At 39.6% G+C, this 19,746-nt stretch overlaps 2 long non-coding RNA genes across 2 annotated transcripts in view; both read left to right on the top strand.

Annotated features, from left to right (window-relative positions):
• The first annotated feature begins 11,345 nt into the window (after positions 1-11,345).
• On the top strand, positions 11,346-16,950 carry LOC138404840 (uncharacterized). The gene is made up of 3 exons (XR_011238603.1): positions 11,346-12,187; positions 15,965-16,029; positions 16,662-16,950. It is a non-coding gene; the product is annotated as an uncharacterized lncRNA (long non-coding RNA).
• A 273-nt stretch (positions 16,951-17,223) lies between these two features.
• LOC109628501 (uncharacterized) overlaps positions 17,224-19,746 on the top strand; it is a 45,458-nt gene continuing 42,935 nt past the window's right edge. Inside the window, exon 1 of the long non-coding RNA XR_011238602.1 lies at positions 17,224-18,080. This is a non-coding gene — a long non-coding RNA (uncharacterized lncRNA). The remainder of the gene's footprint in view (positions 18,081-19,746) is intronic.

Below are 19,746 nucleotides of genomic sequence, written 5' to 3' on the forward strand. Positions count from 1 at the left end.
AGTCCAGAAAAAAGATTTAATACCAAACTGCTACAGTTAAAATACAATTATATCTGAGCTCTGCACTGAGATGTGGAAATACTGTTGAGAGTGGGACACTTTTTAAGCACCTGGAGCGGCCACCTTGTTAACAAATCTATCGGAGGGGTGATGCATACACATTTTATTCCCCTTTAAGGCAATGCTACCTTTTGTTGGCAATTACTATTGTAATTATGCAATTTAGTAATGAAGCCATGATGAATTGGCAGTAGTACTTTGTTCTTACCGTATAATCACACATTAATATATTGGCCTTTAGGTTTTCATGTGATGAGGAATTGTTTTCTGATCAAAATAAGCTTCATATTGTCTCTAGGATCTAAGTGTCTTTTCGATTTCTTTGTCCCTGGAACAAGACTTGTAGCACATGATGCTGACAGTTGGTCTGTACTGACTGAAGGCAGACATAGAGCTGAGTTTAGAAGGACGGATAACAACTCAAACTTGTGCACACACTGGAATCACTTCATGGGCTCGGGGTGAACTTCTGCTGACAATTTGCGATTGCTTGTACGATCCTTCACGTCTCTCTGTACCACTGGGCTGTCGGCTGGCAGCTTTTCTGCTCTGGCCTCCTTTTTAAATCAGAGAGCCACATTTTCAGCTCTTGAAACACTTAGACTGTCAACCCCGGTGCGTATTGGCATGTTTGATTTGTTGCTGCGTATGAGCACAAGATTTTTTATGTAAAAATGTTCCCATCTCAACTGTGCTTGTTCTCAGATCCTTTGGTAAAAGTTCAGCTGTGTAAAAATACTCCATTACAAGTAAAGTTTTGATCAGAAATATATACTTTGATATGATATATCCCTTGATGCTGTTAAACCTGATGGATGTGGAGCTACAGACTTCAGATTCTGTTGGGTAGTTTCGTTTTTGGGGTCGGGCCACGAGATAAATCTGAGGGTAGTGCAATGACTAATGGGTGAAGAAAGATAGAGAAAAAAGTTTTCTTCCACAATTCTGTTTTCATTTTTAGGGTATTTGTTACTTTCGAAAAATGTATAATTTGACCTCTTTAGACACATAAATGATGATTTAAATGAAACCATGTGAGAATTTAAAGGGGAAATCACTATTTGTTGGAACTGCTAACAACTCGCAGACATCTGGAAAATAGCATTGTGTTTTTGAAAGTGGTCAGAAGCCAGAAAGCATTTGAAACCACAGATTTAATCATCAGCAATGTGTCATATTTAAATCAGCTTGTAGTTTCCTTTAATGTCAAATTATTCAGCACAGTAACATGTAACTAAAGTTTTACTGGAGTAAAATATATAACTTTTATCTCTGAATCGTAGCTGAGACTAGAAGGCACTGAATGTCTGCACCAAATGTCACACACACACACACAGATGCAGTTCGCTAAATGTGCCTAGTTTTTGAATCCATGAATTATTCCCTCAGAGATCAAGATATATTTTTAAAAATCTCTTTTCTCGTGATGTCTCTGAAAGTGGGGAAAAAACAGTCCTGGATCGCCACCAGAATTTAATAGGTTCTTCCCTGACACATTCCACAGCCCTCCACAAACAACACACGGGTGAAAACATAACATCCTTGGTGGAGGTTAATATGACTTATGTCCCAAAAAGAACATCAACATCGTAATTAAGTCAAGTATTTGGGTAAACGTACTTAGTTATTTCCCCCCACTGAATTTTAACTAAATCTCTCAGTGTATCAGTAACATAAACAAAGCAGATTGTCGTCATTGACAACATCCAACTGAAGTAATTTGTCCATTTACAGTTTTTATACAAAGGGACTTATTGTTTGTAGCCCTCATGCACATTCAGGTTGTTGTACGTCTCCAAGCGCTCCAGCCTCACGCTCCGTCCTCGGCTTGTCTCCGTCAGTTCAGATTATCACGGCACAACCAAATAAAGAAACTTTTCCTCCGGCCCATGATGTCTGAAATGTTTTTACACAGCATTTTCTCCACTCAGCAGGGTAACAACACAACAACACATTACTTCAATGTTATTTTCATCATCCATGTCACTCTATTTATGGGCCACTGATGTTTTTTTGTAGCACTTTCTCTCAAATCAAATTTCTTCAAAGGACAGACATCATTTATTCACCCGCTCAGCCGTGACTCTTCCTCACACCGATCCCTCGCTGTCAGGGCATCTCCACTCTCTGACACACTGTCCCTGCTGCTACTAGAGCAGAGATCAATAATCCACTTCATCTCTGCTTATGAAGGAATATGACTTGGAGATTTACTGTAACAGAGGCTGTGCCTTGTCCTTGTTTTACCCTCGTTTCTTAAAATACCAAGGCTGGAATTTTAATCTGTTTTGAGTGTGTGTGTGTTATAGACTACCTTAGGGGACAGATATTACACTAAACACTTTTTAATTGGGGACAGTTTATGCAATTGTGGTCACGGTGAGGGTAAGTAAATCCACACAAGTCTGTGTAACATCCCCAATGGTGAACTTCAAGTGTGTGTGTGTGTGTGTGTGTAACCACCTTGGAGTTTTCCTTCTGATAGACCCATCTAAGCCGACATTGTTGAGCTGCAAATATTTACGGGACACTCACTATAATTATTGGCAGCAGTATCCCCTAATTTTGCTCATTATTTCCATTGGCTTGAAGTGGGGCGTGAGGCCAAGTTCTGTGATGATTATAGAGCAGAAACAGTGGCAGTTTATACAGTCCATGATACTGATGGACAGGCTTAATTGGTGGTTTGTACTGGTTTCCCAACAGCATCCAAATTTAAACTCCACATTCATGACCTTCCTTTTCAACGAGGGGGGGGGGGGAGCTAAAACAATATAAACAGCCCAGCCAAGTCCTTCTAATTATATATTCAATGAGCGCAGTAATTATTGGAACAAGTAGTCAAACACTGGTAGATTTAAAGCGCGGCGGTCAATAGCAGTCAGTGTTTTCTCATTAAGTCTGACATTTCTGCATTTTACAGTAAACACAGTACGGGAGCTGTTTCTGTGACAAAGTGATGGTGCGGTGTCTTCCCACATAACCCACACAGTTCCCAGAATCCCACAGGACATATATGTTTAGGTGTATGTTGTCTTTTCTACGTTGTGATTTGGGCTCGGAAGTGGAGGCCACAGATTTCCCATAATGTGTCCTATATGCAGTTTATGCACAGGGGGAGTTTGCATGTTGCCCCCGTGTCTGTGTTGGATTTCTCCAGCTTCCTCCAACAGTCCAGAGACATGCAGATAGAGGTTAAATGAATTGGGCACTCTGAATGGTTGTTTGTCTCTGTGTGTTGGCTCTGTGTCACGCTAACCTGTCCAGGGTCCCACCTCTTGCCCAGTGTCAGCTTTACTCCAGCTCCGTGACCCTCAAACGATAAGAGGTATAGATGATGAATGGATGAATGGATGGCACATGTTTCTGCTTATAGGGCTGCCTCCTGCAGGATTTGGTTTGAAAAGGCAGGAGTTAGTTCAGTGGTGGAATGATGAATGCAGTCAGGTAATAAAAAAACAACATGATAAGGCCTTTAAAATATTTTTTAAATTACATTAGTTCACACAGTATGAGAGAATAAAAGCAGTGGTTTGACAAACAAAAGCTAAAGGGAAGTATTGGACGACCTTTAGTGAAAGTGTGGAGAATGATAAAGAAGATGATGGGAATAAGATGAGAGTCGGGGTAGCCAGGACTGGAAAATAACTTGGATATGTTTGTTGAGGCTCTGGATGAGGTTCAATGGTCAGGAAACATGTCAGGAAAGGAGATAAGAGGAATACAAAGAAAAACAAGTAAAGCAAATAATGAAAAGTTGAGAGAGAGGGGTGATGCAATTAAAGCTCCAGTCACACTAATGGAAATGAACCTTGCAATGTGCACATCAGGAATAACTGCTCCAGGAAAAGATCTGTACCACACTGAACCATGTGTCTCATGTAGCATGTAGAGGTCATATTACATTTCCATAACAAGGTTTGGCATAAAAGGAACATTTCCATAAAGTTGGAAACCAGCAGTTATCCTGTAGCACACATCAGGAAAGTAGGAAAAGATCCCTCCCCACATCCATCTCTAACTATGGACCAACTGCACTGACTTCGCACACTACAATTTTTGAACGTATGATTACTTTTTATTTGGAAGAGAGGAATCTCATTTAGTTTATTTAGAAAAGCAAATAGAGCAATGAATCCATGCCTTAAATCCAGTTATCTGTGTTAATGCCCTCCTTTATTCATTATTGCAACTCTGTCCCTTCTGGTTTTCCCCTCAAGCGTCTCCATAAACATCAGCTGGTCCAGAACGCAGCTCTCTGGATCATCACCAGAGCCCTCTCCAGAGATCTCATCACCCCTGTGCTCCAACAAATAGTCATCTCCCTGTCAAACGTCTCAACGATTACAAGATTCTCCCTCTTACCTTCAAGGCTGTCCATTACCTGGGACCTCCGCACCTCTCTTACCTCTTTCTCATCATCTTCCTCCTCCATCCTCCTCCTCCATCCTCCTCACCACTCTTCCTCATCACTTCTCCTCGATGGGGTCCAAAGTCCCCTCAGTATACACGTCTCTGAACCTTGAATTGTATCAAGTATTTTGAGCTTTTGAGTATTTGGTTTTGTAAGAGTGGAGAATGCACAAACACAATATGAGGAAGTAAATCAATGTCCCATTGTCCTACAAACAGATTGATATTACCATTGATTAATATTAATATAAATAAATATAGGTTGTATACAGCTGATTACTCATGAAATCACTGTTTTCACCTATACCTCGATAACGTGATAATTGTGTTGATGTTTTTTTGTTTTTTCATAGTAAAATTAATTTTCTAATGACATTTTGAGTGTAACCATTCTGACACTGAGACTGAATTTGTCATGCAGTTGTTCACTATGCTTTACAAAGCACACAAAAAAAAAATCACACCTGTGTTTAAAGTTTCAGTGGTTCAAGTTTGGTAATAATCTTGAGACTGCGCATCCCTGGGTACATTTAAATCAGAAGTATTTGTTTTTATTTCTGATCATCACCAGTCCCATTTACACAGTAGAGTACATACCACATTCACCAAGGTCCATTTGTCCAATTTTGAAACCACATTTAAATTCAGATTGTACACACTGGCTGTACAACATTCTTTCTTAGCCCTTGTCCTATCCTCCCACCAGGTTTCAATAAAATCAGTTCCAATGATTTCTTGTGTTATCCGCACAATCAGACAAACAGCAATGAAAACAACCTCCTTGATGGAGGCAATCATAGCTACAGTCATAGCCACAGGTACAAGTGGGTGTTTCAGAAAAAAGTTTCTGTGCAAAAAGATGAAAATAAATCAATTTTTACAAAATAGTTTGGGGAAATGTTACATGACAGAAGAGTCTGGAATATGATCAGAGCTTCTTTCCCCATCTGAGCTTCAGTGTCAGCTTTATTTTTGCTATTGAAGAAAACATATATTTGAGTTTGTAAGTTCAAACATCGTCTTTTGTCCGGTGTTCTAGTAAATGTGCTCAGGTTTGAATAAATGAGCAGTTTCTACCAGGTAAGTATTATCATGACTGTCACTGTGCTCTCACAGTGACAGTCAAAGAAGCACCTGAACAGATCTCAGCTTTGCAGCTGGTGAAGGTTACTCAGTTCTTTCTCCTCCTTGAAATGATTCTGTGTTCAGTTGAGTCAGCATTTTGTGTATGTCATAGAATTCGTACTTTAGAAATGTACAAAATAGGTTGGGATGGAAGCTTGGCCTTTGCAGCTGTGGCTGATCGTGAGAAAAGCCTCTCGGCACAGAGTGCTCCGAGTTCACGTTGCCAGCCGTGGCATGAATAGGGAGCAGCGGAGGGCATTCTTCACACAGCCATTCTGAACACATATTTAACATCTTTGTTCATGTTGGTCGTTAATCCCCCTTGAAGTGAATATCAATTAACAAGCAGCTCTTTATAATCAGGTTCGAGAATAGCTGATGGTAAGAAAGGGATTTCAAATTGCTGCCCGTTCACTTAACACTTAATGGTGCTTTCTGGGAGTCCTCCCTTGTTGGGCCGTGTTTTATGGTCGGATAAAAGTTGTGCGGGGAGAAGAATGCCATGTGGGCTCTGCGCCAGGAGGCTGGTGTTTCACAGCAGCTCCTGCCACACACCAGGATGTGATGAGAAAACTTGGTGGGAGAGGGCCACTGAGGTGAGGGGGGTGGGGTTTGGGACGAGAGGGGGGGCCTCTCAAGGTGCCACTTCCATGGAGATGCAGCTGGGTCAAACAAGACTTCCATCAGCCGACCAACAAAAGGTGAAGTGGCTGACGGACTGCCTCATTAGTGGCAGCCCAGCAGCCGCCGCCAAACTGCTGAGATCGGCTTTATCTATGGGGCACAAGTACAAACTGCTGCACAACAAGAAAACAAATGGTTAAAATGCAGATGGAAGTACGTCACTAACGATGATAGAAGTAAAACACCACAATAGCCTGGCAACCCGAATAAATTCAGAAATGTGCTGTCTGAAAAACGGACTTTATCGGCTGTGATTTAAAAGAAGATACCATCTCAGACAGCCTTCCTCGGGCAGTTCATTCCAGAGCCTTGGGGTCCTGATGGCAGACGCTCTGCTCCCCCCGCTTTTAACCTAGAATCAGGAAGTAACAGCAGACCCACAGATCGCAAGCTGTGCAGAGGGAATTAAAACTGTTTGTTTGCCTATAGACTTGGAGGACAAGGGAAAAGAGGCAGCAAGGTCACCTCGTACTTGACCACCCCTCTGGTTCTCTCTAATCACAGACCCAGCGCCTCTTGGAGCATTCTGTGAAAACGCAAAAAGTGCCATCAGGCCCCCTCCAAACACACAGTGTGGCACTGAGTTCATGATCTGCAGTCAAGCAGCTCACGTGGAGAGGACACAGAATGTGTTTGCTCTGCAACAGGATGGATTAGTGACATCACAAGATGGTCACAGGTGAATTTAGCGGGATGGTTGTCTCTCAATATAAAGAGATCGATACATCACCAGTGTGGAGTTGTACATTATTTCATCATTTAATTTCCTCTCCAGTAAATACTCTATTAGACTGTTTAATACAAACAAGCCTGAATCAGGGAGAGACAGCTCCGATGCTGACAAAGCACTGAACATTATATCCAGCAGCCACAAGAGTGCTGTTTAAAAATAGCTCAGCAAATGAGGTGTTTGATGAGAGTGATATACAGCTAAAACCAGTCATGAGGAATGAAGGTTGGCTGGAGATTCAATATTCATAAAAACAGTTAGTAAAACTTATGAGTGTACTTTATGTTCCCTAAAGACTATTATCGGTGATTCAGTGGAAAAAGTATCTATAAAACAAGTTCAAATAGTGGCAGCGTTTGCATATTTTTTGTAATGATGGTGTTTCTTTGTTTTCACTGTGTGGTTTTTATATTTGCCGTAAAACGCATTCCTGCCTCTTAATCCTTTGTAATAAGTTCTTGATTACGGCATTGATGAGGTAACTCTTAAGTGCTATTGAAGACTTTTCCTTCAGGAGCAGCCAATAAGAGATGAAGCCATGAGGACGGGGTGAAGGGAACGAAGCAGGAGCAGTTCTCCTGCGAAAAAGCATTCAGCTCAGTTCAGCCTTCAGTTTCCCATTCAGGCAGAGTCACAATCAGCAAAAAAAAGGAGCGTCTTGGCTTCCAGTCAATGAAGACGAGGGCTGATGCATTTAATATATGAAGAAACATTCACTGAATCCCAGGGCCATAAATCATTACCTAAAGTCCTCTCAGTCCACAGTTCTCTTCTTTAATTTGCCCTCCCTCCCCCATCCCATGGCTCCGATCACTGAGGAACTCACTGAGAGCATTGTTCTTCCTGCCAGCTCACTTGGCATATCTCGCTTTATTTAGAGCCCTCCGGCTGTTTGGCAGGGCGAAGGAATAAGCAGTGTTAAAGGTATTTAGGAGGTTGTCCTCAAAGAACCTTTCATTGCATCAACAGTTTGACAAATGCATGTGACAGTAAACTTGATATTGGCAGCAGCCATGAAGAACTTGTCTCTATGACTGATGTCGGTCGTGATAGCTGCCAGGCCAACATGTATTAATTATCATCGTTTTTAAACAATGATTGGGAGACGATGCTGTTAATGTTTACAACCAAAAAAGCTTAGTTATATAAAATCTACAAATTAAGATGGTTAAAATGTTTCAGCAGCTACTAACTAACAGTTTTTATTATATTTCACCAGGGTTAATTGAGACATAACAGGGTGCTCTGACATGAAACTGCTGTAGTCAGTAACAAACTAACTAACTAACTAACTTACTAACTAACAGACTGACTGACTAACTAACTAAATAACTATTTTATTTATATTTTACCAAAGTTAACTATCTGATTGATTAACAACAATATATTTTTGTTTAACTGTAGTCAGTAACAAAGAAACAAACAGACGAAGAGAAAACGTGTGTGTAGGGTTTGTTCACTGCTTTTCTCCACATTTCCTCGACGGACTACTACTAAGACAGGTGTGTGGTAAGTTCATTTGTTTAAATTTGCCTTATTTACACTTCATTTAACCAAAATGAAATTAAAGTTTCAGTGTGTGAGATTTATTGGCAGAAATTTAATGTAGAATAATCCTCATGATTATCTAAATTGTATGAATTGTAGTTTTCTTTACCCCAGAAAAGGCCCTTTATATTAAAAACTTTATATTTACATGGGGGGGGCGGTCCTCTCTACAGAGGCCTCCATGTTTTTTACATTAGTCCAGACTGGACAAACTAAACACCTTTTGAGTTTTTATGACAACTGAAGCTACCACAGGTTCTTTTTCATGTTTGGAAGGAGAGGGTGATGTGAGGGGTGTTCAGCTGCAACATTCAATTTCAACACTAGCTATCACTAAATTCTACACACTGAACCTTTAAACCGCCTCATTTGTGTTTAAATTATGAACGTTAGCATCGTAAACAAGCTTAAGCTGATGCGGTGCTCTTCCCCTTGGTTAGACTCTCACTGTAGTGATGTAGAGTTTGTCTAAAACAAATTAAGTTGAATATCAGTAACACTGAGTTCTTCACATTGTTGTGGAATGGGAAACATATTTTTGCACAGAAAAACACAAGTAGCCAGGAAACGTGTGTCTGTGCCAACAGCTGATTCCAGTGTGTGATTCTCCAGCAGCTGAATCCCTCTGAAACTACCGAGGCCTGGGGTGAGAGCATCAAACAGCCGATTGCAATTGAAACTCATTTTCATCAAAGGACTTTTTCATTTCTCTGTTATTCTCTGCTTCATACTGAGCCTGTAGCTGGATTTCTTCTCACTGGAATAAGCATTTGTATTTAAAACTCATTAAAAAGAAGAAATACAGGAGCCTTAAATATCCCTCATTTGTTTGTTTTCCTTGTACTGTGTTTCCATGTTTATTATCCAGTGTTGCTCTGCTTTATGCAGTTGTCACTTGGCTGCGTGTTTGTAACTGTAGCTCTTTGTGGGTTGTATCTAAAATAAGCTCCCATGTGGTTTTAACCATTAACACAACAAAAAACACTCTAAACATAATGCATGTCATTAGAGGTTTCTCTAATGAGGTGTGTGTGTGTGTGTGTGTGTGTGTGTGTGTCTGTGTGTGTGTGTGTGTGTGTGTGTGTGTGTGTGTGTGTGTGTGTGTGTGTGTGTGTGGGTGTGCCTCAGGTGTTCTCTGTCATATTGACTATCTTTCTCAGGTCACAGGAATCCATTTAATCATATTTAAATTAATCCACTTTTATACTTTTTTGACATAGAGTGATGAGAGCACACCTCAGGTTCCAGTGGTCACAGGTTTACTGGCAGTGACCTTCTCTTATTAAATAGGAATCATTAAAACTAACCTTCAGCTGCAGGGAATTCCTTCTTAATTTGCCTACGGCCATTTTTGTTTCCTTCAGTCAAATTGATTATGTTCAGAAGTTCTGTATTAATACTGCTGACATTGTACAAAGACTCATATTTGTAAGATGTGATTAATGAATTTTGGACCTGTCATGAAGTAAAGGTAATCACTGACCTAATAAATGAACTACCTGAGCAGCTACAAACCACAGGCATTGTTTTAATTTCTTCTCTTTTTTCTTTGCTTTGTCTGTGTCCTCTGTTTCTGTAGATGAGGCAAGACAGCTGGACAAGTATTAAGTAAGTAAGTGCAACGTAGCCCTACAATATCATCATAATAATTAATTCATCACGAGCAAGTCTGTTCTTATAATCTGTCCTATAAACTGTCTGGAGTATTTGTTGGAGCGAGTAAAAGAGGGGGAGAAGGTGAAGGACCATGTCTCTGAGTGAACGTAAGCTCTGTGGAACTTTAAAAATAAAAAGATCACGACCAACACAAATGATTTGGCTGCGTATCAGTTCCATCCCCGTTCATGCCAACACACCTGAAAATGTATGTCGCATGACCACTCACATACACTGGACATGTGTGTGCTGCTGCACACAGATTGCTCCTACATATGTAAACGGTTGTACCATTTTAAAATGCAGAATTTAACACAGCAGTTGTTGGTTAAGACAACAGTTGTGTTCTACATCGGTAGCTGAGGCTAATGCCTGTGGTTTTCTACCTGAAGGGATCATGTGATAGGAGCCTGATGGATCTGCGAAGGCTACGTCGTGACTGAAGAGAACCAATCAGCGAGATGTTGTGAGTGTTTCCGTTGTCATTTCCAAACATCTAAACTAAAACGCCCCGGAGTTTTGAAATTAAAACAGAGCTAGCAGTATTCACGAGCCCTTGCCGTATCCGGGGCAGAGGTCATGCATTTTCAAATGAAAACTCACACCTCTTACTCTTGATTAGCCTACCTGTCTCTTTCAAACATGTAACTTTTGTAGCTTTCCCATAAAGAGGAGCGGAGCCGTCAAAGGTATTCAGATGTGTAATCTGCTGTGAAATCTAACAGTGGGGGTGTGGCCCATTCAGAATCAAATTAAACAGATGCAGGCAGAACTTTATAATGACAAGTTTCACCGTCCTTTGTAAAATAAGTACATAACCCATCCTCTGATGTGTTGAACCCCAATAAGGTTACACATGAGACATCAAGCATGAAAGCAGGATACAAGTTTATTCTTGCAAGTGCCCATACTGCCAAAATTGTAAGTCCCAAACAATAACTCTTCTTAAAACCCCAATTTTTAGTAGCATATAAACAGTACTGCAATTGTACAATTGTACAATTTTGCACCCACAGAAGAGTAAATGAGTAGGGATGTGTGTTTATTACCTGTGGAGGGCAGCATCAGGCTTGGGATGCATCTAGGCTGCCTGTAGTCTTAGAAGAAGAATACGAAGAGGAAGGAGGACAACGGCAAGGCAGACTGTTTGTGTAGAGCAAAGCTGAAAAGCCTTTATTGCACTTGGAGCTGAATCTCAGCCCTCACTGACCAGGCCTTTTAAAGTCATTTAAACAGTTTTAAGTTCCAGAGCTGAGGAGGATTTATTCTGAGCTGATTCAAAGCAGACTGAAACATTTGACTCTGGATACATGTATTTTTCTCAACAAAGTTTAGAAGGAGAGAGAGAAAGAAGGTAAACATATTTTTACATATTTTAGTAGTAACAAGACAGTTAAAGAAGTTGCAAAATAAATATCTTCTATCTAAAGTATGAAGGGGCTGCAACACAGTCTTGAACTTCTGATACTTTTTTTTTTCAAATTATGACTGATGCTGAATATTGTTGGTACTGTAACAGAACCACTTGCCAGATATTGATGAGGAAGACTTACAGTCACAAAATTATAATCCAGTTTAATTTATCATTGTATTAGAATGTGAAGATATTGAATTTTCAAGCCATCCAACCTATTCATTTTAATCCCATTTGCCACTGGACAAATAATAATGATTTTTAAATTGGAAACCATTTTAAAATGTAAAGCTAACTAAAGATACAAGTACAGCTATATATAATAATATTAATGAAGTGTCCTAGTAAACCATCCCACTAAGCAAATATGCATATTTTGCCAGAGACGACATCGACTTGTCACAGTCGGAAAAGCACCGGTGTAAATAATAAAATTAACGATGGCTGAACTCCTTTAAACTGCTTTAATTTCATGCTCTTGGTTTTCTGCACGCTGGCTCACTGTCACCATGTCACTGAGTCATCAACCTCCCATCCCTCGGTGGCAGCAGGCAGAGGTAAGATTTCAAATCTGACAAATACAACATTTGTGTGTCCAATTTCGGTTGATGAACAACAACTATCTTGACACAGATCTGTTAGATTAAGAATTGCGATGAAAATGCAAATCCAGTGAGACATCTCACAGTTGAAAAATCAAAACTTCCTCTCTAAGTAATAGGTAACGCCATTTCAAAATGACCTCAAACATACTGTAGTTTGGGAGTTTTCTTGTTCATTATCTGTCGACAGCTACAGCAATATATATATATATATATATAAACTAACTATATATATATATATATATGTGTGTGCTGTGAGCTTATTTTATTCATTTTGTCCCACATCATTTATTTCCCAAGAAAATGGAAGACACAAGTATTGACCAGCAGCTTTCCCACATGTTGATTTAGTGAAAACAAAAACCAGAAGTCATGGCTATAATTCACACAAGGTTTCAATGGGCTAAGAAAAAGCTTAGGAACTAAGAAACAGCTAAATGGAATTTAGCCATTATTATATAAATACTTTCCTGCTTGGACATATTATGTCAATATTATGTAATAAAAGACCTATAGCTTACAGGGGGTAAACCTGAAACCAAGATGATGTGATAATAGAACTTATATTAATACAATATATAATATAATACCTATTTGTAAAGGTGATACAGTGACAATAGTAGACACTTTTCTTTACAAATACTGAAGGTGATATGAATGATTTAAATAATATATTAGATGGGATGAAAGTAGGTTTAATAAACAATAATCAAAAGTTTTTCCATTGCATATCCTGTATGCGTTTTACTACAATTGTTAAAAACTGGTTGACAGACATTCACAGCTTCCAGGTAACGAAAGGGAATCAAGACTATAACTCATTTATTCTCTTCAAGGTTTCCAACATTGTTGTTCTTGGTTTGGCTAAGGTGCTTTCAGACATGCATTGACTCCAGATAATCTCCTGAAATTATTTAAATTATATGTGAGAATGTAAATGTCCAATTCAGAGGCTCCGGACCATTCACAGGAGTTTTCCATGCCATTATTAAAAACTCAGGATAATGTCTGAATGAGCCCCCTAAAGGCACAGGTTCAGATCTGGTGATCTGATGCACTTATTGTAAGTGGCTTTGGATGAAAGCATCAGCTAAATGTAATGTAATGCAATGGTGGGTTTTCTTAGGTCAGAGATGCTCCAGAAGTGATCACTCCTCCTTAATATGTCTATTTAGGCAGGTAATGTTCCAGACGATCTTTAAAAAACAGTCCTTTAAAGACTCATTCCCCTAAAAGCAAAGTCAATCCAAGCTACTACAGACCAGTGCCCTTTCAAAGATAATCCTGAGAATACTGCAAATGCAGATGAATATGAAATCATACTGAAATGGTTGATGTAAAGGAGACCCTCTCGGAGTTAAGAATCACAGGACTCCACAAGGTGGTATACTGGGGTATTTATTTTTCTGTTATATATAAATGACTTAAAAGCAGCTGCCTCATGCAAACTTATTTTACATGCTGACTATTTCAAACAGTTGTGCACACAGATAAAAAGATTAGCTGAGAACACTCTTAGGCAGGAGAGTTCATTATAAATAATTGCTAAAGACAATGCTGGTTGTAATGTAGACTGAATCAAAATCACTCACCAAGATAAATAAAATAACCCAATCACAACAGGCATTAAAATGCTTTTACGGTGATCAGATTGAGGTCAGATAGAGCTTGACCACATGGAATACAGGTGCAAACCATAGACTGTATATAAAGAGTGCATAAATAAGTGCAAACACACCCACTGAGGATGGATTGTGATCTGATTGGCCAGTTTACCTCTAGACATGGTCAGTGGCTTGTTGTGACCACATTGAACAGTGTTAGTGTAAATGCATTGTCAATCCACATACATACAGGGGCAACCATGTATTTGCAACTATTCCAACCCAGACAGGCAGCAGCAGTTGAATCTCGATGTGGACACTGGAGAGACTATCATAGTCTAAATCATATTTTGATTCAATCTGGATGTAAAATGAGTTTGAATGCCAGGTGAAAATGGAGAATTAAGCTGCTAGCCACTACAGCTACATCTTCACACATAAGCTGAAACTGTATGGTTTAAAGTCATATTGATTACACAACCATCTCTGTGTGGGCAGCTCAAAATACATTGATAAAGTCTATTCATCTAGATCCTGCATATTTAAAAAAAATCTTATCTGGTTAACCGTACAAAAAATGTTATTATGATATTTTACAAGATTTGATTCAATAGCCCATTTGGCAAAAATACATTTTCCTACAGTGCAGCAGTACATAGCTTCTCTGCCACCTCTGCTATTTATTTTCTCTTTGTATGATGATTGTGTTGTCTTTGCGTGCTTTTAGTTGTTTTGTTCCTTTCGTGTGATGTGTGAAGTTTTATTCTTGAGGACCTAAGTGGAAATAAGTGTTCAGGCTTTTACTCTCAGTCATTTTTAAAAATATGAAAAAACTGGCGCACAGTCTTATCCTCCAATACATTGATAGATTCATTCTTTAATTCAATTTGGATTATAACAAGCAAGTATAATTTACAAGCAAAGTTTCCATCTGTAACAAACATGGTGCATTCCAAAGCCCATTACCAGAGAAGAATGAAGAGCTTTGTTCTCGTGTAATATAGGTATACGAATCTGACCATTCATTCAGTGTCCATGGTTCATGGCTGTCACTTTGGTTTATAGGTGAATAGAAGTGACTGTTAGCAGAACAATACAGGAACAAAACTTTTTTTTTCCAACAAAAAAACATAGATGAAGTCAGGACAGAGTGAGGCCCGAGACAGAATCATGAGAAATCCCCCTCTTCGCGAGATGTATGCATTAACTTCTGTTAAAGATCAGTGATTTAATATGAATGGAATTTTCCATAAAACAAATCTCTAGCAGTGTCATTACTATACAAATAACATTAAGGACTTAATAGATCTTGCATTGTGTTTATTGTAAAAAAAAACGTCAAATAACGACTTATTTTTCTTATAGATCTGCAAAGACTTATGAGTTGGAATAGGGGGGAATTAGCTTGTTATAAGATTAGTGTTTAGGATTTAGCAAATTCAATATTCAGTTTGTTGTTTTCATTCATGTACAATCACCTGACTCTTAGAATGCCTTTGTACCTACATGGGAGCGGGTCCTCTTCTGTTACGCCACTTGGAGCCCACTGTAGAAGTGGAGGGTGAGGGGAGGGTCATTCAGTTTGTTGCAGTCTGCAGCTTCATCGCTTGAGACCAGGAAATCTTGCACATTTAACCTTTAAAATCAGTCACTGGACATTTTTGAAAGTTTCAAATTGAGCTACTAAATGAAGCAGATTTAAATATGTAACTGAGACACATCCCTCTGTCCTGTGTGGCTACAATTAAAAAAAATATGTACATATTTATCTTTTAAGTCATTATTGTGTTGGGGGGTAAAGAAACATGAAATATATTCACCCATATATCAGTGCTATAGTTTTACAAAAATCCCATCACAAAATAAGGGATATAGTGGATTTAAATTTTAAATCAAAACTTTTTTTTCTTTTCTCCACAACCAAAGCTAAATTAAATTCTCCGTATTCTACCAGCTTCATCAAAAATGCAAAAATATGGAACCTTAGTGTAATGTCAGCGTTTGAGTGTGCAATTGTGCGAGGTCCATCCTTTATGTGGGGTTTATCACCTCATTATATCTCTCTTCATCATATAAACCCAGCTGGGTCCTGGAAGCGGATGCATAATGTATATTATTCCTTTAACAGGATCTTCCTGTGTGGACTGCCTTGCCGGCTGGAGGCTGACTGAGGCAGAGACATGAATCTAACTGGTTAGTGATCTGGTCTATTTGTTCACTTTTTACTATCATGTCATCGAGTCGTAAAATTTTATGTGACAGTGTGTTTCTGTTTTCTTTGTTACAAAATGCTTAGGTATAAATCTCTCGTCTCTCGTTTTAAAATTCTTAAAAACTGTCAACACGATAGCATGATTTTGCATTTAAAATATATAGACATAATATGCTAAATCAGTTGACTTTACGTATTTCATGTATAGGTCATAGAAAAATTACTGAAAGACCTGAATAAGCAGTATAATTCTTGGTGGGGGCGTTTGTGTGTGTGTGTGTGTGTGTGTGTGTGTGTGTGTGTGTGTGTGTGTGTGTGTGTGTGTGTGTGTGTGTGTGTGTGTGTGTGTGTGTGTGTGTGTGTGTGTGTGTGTGTGTGTGTGTGTGTGTGTGTGTGTGTGTGTGCTCGAGAGAAAGAGAAAGAGTGTGAGACAAACAGGGATTGAGCGCAGGAGGGACTCGTATTAGCCGAGACACTTGAATGAATTTGAAGAATAGGTTTTTTACATGCAGAGCAGTTACAATACCGGGCCCTGGCCGGCAGACAGTACCAGCGTCTCTGATTTGAATGACGCACACCTGCCTGATTGGTGGGATTTAAACACTTGTTTCAGGAGAGTGTCCAAACGAAACTGGGTCCAGCTGCATTGATTCATCTGCCTCTGAGATGTGGAAACTGAGAACTACATGAATAAACGATTGAAAGCTTGACACAAGTGATTTTCTTGATGTTTTTGGCAGCACAGTGTGTTGTTATAAGTTGGCCGTGCCTCTATAATATTACAATGATGTTAAAAAAAACACTGCAAACTAAGACACCCTCATAATATTTCAGTCTAACAACTGATCAAGCAAACCACCACAAATAATATAAAACCACAAAGTAACAGTAAAATAAATGAAAAGTGAAAAAAAAGTTCATTAACTTAATATTCTTTCCCAACCAGACCAGTTTAATACACTTACTTACATGGAGTGAAGGCAGCCAGTGTGTGCATGTACCAGTAGTCAGTGTGAGATTGATTGTGACTTACAACAGTGGTGTAAATGTCCGACAGTATTAACTCTGTCAAGTGGCTGTCCGGGTATGGTTATGTGATCTCATGAGGCAAAGCTGGCCCCCACGAATTTAAGTATACACAGACACAACTAAAGCTCCCTGCCTCTCCTACACACACACACACACACACACACACACTCTCACACACACTGACCCAGGGGGGTCAAGGTGCAGTGACTATGAAGGTTGTCTAACTGGGCCTCTTGAAACTCTTGCCTTGCATTCCAGCGCCCGAAGGAGGGGGTTGTAGCAGCCAGGCTTATTACCAGAGAGAGAGAGAGAGAGGGAGAGAGACAGAGAGAAAGAGTGATAGAGAGTGAGAGAAAAGAAATAGGGAGCGGGTGGGAGGGAAAAGTGGGGGTAGAAAGAAGCTGGAAGGTATTATGCACTATTTCCTTGCCTTCCTAGAAGCTCTCACTTGTTACCTCCCATTAGGCCGGCTGAGTTTCTACGACAAAGTAAAGGAACCGCTGAAAACTGAACCTGCTTTTCTTCAGCTGCCGCGGCCCTCTAACTAGCCTGCTTGTTTTCTTTCTCTGCCGGTCCCCGTGCATGTTTTTCTCTCTCTCCGTCTCTCCCTCTCACTCCCTCTCCTATTCGTCTCCCTCTCTTTCTCTGGGCTGTGTGTAAGAGGATCACTTTGTTTCCGTTGCCTTTTTCCGCGGTGCTGCAGACACATTGAGGGGAGGATTGAATTTGAGGAGATACTGACGGGGTTGCACAGCTGCAACAGTCCCCTCCATCTCCACACCAGGACTAATATCCCCCCTCCCTCTCTCTTTCTCTTGCTCTCTCTCTTTCTCTCTCTCTCTCTCTCTCCCCTGTGTGTTTGACTCTCCCTCTGTCGCACTTTCTGCTTCTGCCGATCGAAGGGGTGGGGGTGCCATATGGGAGCTTAGAAAAATGGAAGTTGATCGGAGAAAGACAAGAGAGGAATCTTTCATTCTTAGGCTCAGATGTCGGGATCTACATGGTGAGTGTGTCTCTCTTTCTCTCTGAGCACTTTTAGGAAGTTGTGTGCTCCTTAAGAATCCCCAGCATGCCTGTATTTTCAAAACTGTGTTTTATTCCTCAATGATTGAGATTTAGATGTTTCCTACCTATTTTGAGTTTTGCTGCTGGATGTGTAGCTCTGTATTTTCTTCGACTTCTACTTGCAGGGTTCAAGTTCACAGTTCAGCGTTAATTTGCGAGCTGTAGTGATAAGAAAGGTTTTGTGCTTGTGAATTTGTAAGTTTTAAGGGTCAAGGTAGAGTGAGACAGGAGGTGGAGTGGAGGCCGTCTGGGGGAAGGGAATTTGGAGGGGTCAAAGAGAATGGCACTTGGCCCAGGCAGCACAATGGCTCTGAAAACTTTTTTACTTTGACATTATCAGTGCAAAACCTGTGCCTTTTTCATATCCTCGAAACTTTTCCATGTTCTCAGCTTTCCTGCTATGGAGGACGTTTATTTAGATGATAACATTGATCAATGGCGGCACTTTCACTTTTTTTCATGAGTTTTTTTTAAGCGGGGAGGGATTGCGTAAAATTTTGACTTACCATCACCCACAACCTTACCACTCTCACCAACTGACAAAACTGTCTGAATAATGTCATTAAAGACACATCAAATAAAAAGAACTGTGTTGATAACATGAAGAAATGTCAGAACTTTTAGACTCCAAGTTCATCGTGCATCTTGTAGACTATTCATATTCACATGTTGTACATCATGTTGTTGAAAGAATGCTTGTTGCAGATTTTAAGCTGTTCTGGATCTCCATATAAGTTTGAAACAGTTTATTCCCTTGCATAATTAACGAAAGATAATTTTAGCTTATATCTTTATGATCATTGTCTATGATTAGTTTGTAGAGGCAGACCATTATATATTTTATCTGACCATTTCTGTATTGGAGATAAATCTAGACAAAAGAAAACTTAACCATTGTTTATGAACATTTATACAAAATACAAATTTCTTTAATTTAAATACAGTTGTTTGTCTTTTCTAAATCTCAATTTTCAGAGGGACAAAAGTAATTTTCAAGTTACTGGTTCGAACTGAGAAATGTTATAGTTTTTTTCACTAGATGGTAATTTGCACCCAAATGAACTTGTGTGTGTACGTCTGGGAAATTAGCAGAGTTAAGTGAGTGAGCAGGCTCCTTTTAGGAAGCTGTTGAACTTCAGAGCTGTGATTTATGGGTCTCACCTTGATGGTTCATTGGCAGTTTGGGCTGTTGACCTCACTCCATCGTCTCTTTGAGGAAATCAGAAGCCGTCTCTCTGACTTACTTATTCTGTGCTTCCCTGGCTCCCTCCCTTCATTACACATCTCACTAACATGGAAATGAAGAATCCCGACCGGCAATAATGGACTTATTTCTTCCTGTGAAAGTTAGTCTTTAAACCAAGAGTTAAAAGAGATGGAAAAATGTGCCTGTGTGGATTTATTTTTGGTCTGCTCTCTGTGCAGTGTGACATCCTGTTTAACCAATAGAATGTGGGGAAGCTTTGCTGAATTTCAGTCACTTCTACTTCACATTTATAAATGCTCACAAAATGTGTCTGCTGCAGAATCTAGTTCTCTATTTTGGGCATGTGGGTCATATTGTTATGAAGCAGCAGAACTGAACACCTTAATGAGGACTCGGA

This window comes from Paralichthys olivaceus, chromosome 15, assembly GCF_024713975.1.
Source record: "Paralichthys olivaceus isolate ysfri-2021 chromosome 15, ASM2471397v2, whole genome shotgun sequence".
NCBI lineage: Eukaryota > Metazoa > Chordata > Actinopteri > Pleuronectiformes > Paralichthyidae > Paralichthys > Paralichthys olivaceus.